Raw genomic sequence first — 614 nt, forward strand, 5'->3', positions numbered from 1 at the left:
TAGTCCTTTTATTTTGCATTGTGCTGGTCCACTGCTGCTGTACAACAGGAAGATAAAGGTGACTAATGCCACAAGAGCGAAGGGCAGTCAGCTAAGTGTTTCTATCAGTGCTGCAGTGTCTGGATGCACATGAATTGGCTTGAATTATGAAAAGACAAAGGGCAGAATGTGCCTTTAGCAGTGTTAGGCACACATTAGATGAGCCATGTTCTTCCTTTACAATGAACAAGGTTTCTGTGACGTGTTGCAGTCGCTTGAGGGAAGCACAACCTTGGTGCAGACACATGTGAAGGCCCATGCATGTTTCCGGGTGTGATGAATACCCGTGGGGGCCACACTGGTACTGTACATGTTTTGTTTTTCACTTATCATTGATTAAAACCTGGAAAAGGAGACAGTTACCAGGGGTGTCTCGCCTGTGGAATTAATTATCGTCACAGAGGCGGAGGATGGCCCACATGGCTTTTAATAAACAAGCTCTGCTGCAGCATCTGTCATCACATCTGTACAGGACTCTAACCAGGTAGGAGCACCCCTCTCATTGACGTACAATTACTGTGAAGAAGTCTGATTCAGTTACATGTAAGACTTAAATACTACTTTTCCAGGAGGCT

Source organism: Monopterus albus, unplaced genomic scaffold, assembly GCF_001952655.1.
Source record: "Monopterus albus unplaced genomic scaffold, M_albus_1.0 scaffold408.1, whole genome shotgun sequence".
NCBI classification, from domain to species: Eukaryota; Metazoa; Chordata; class Actinopteri; order Synbranchiformes; family Synbranchidae; genus Monopterus; species Monopterus albus.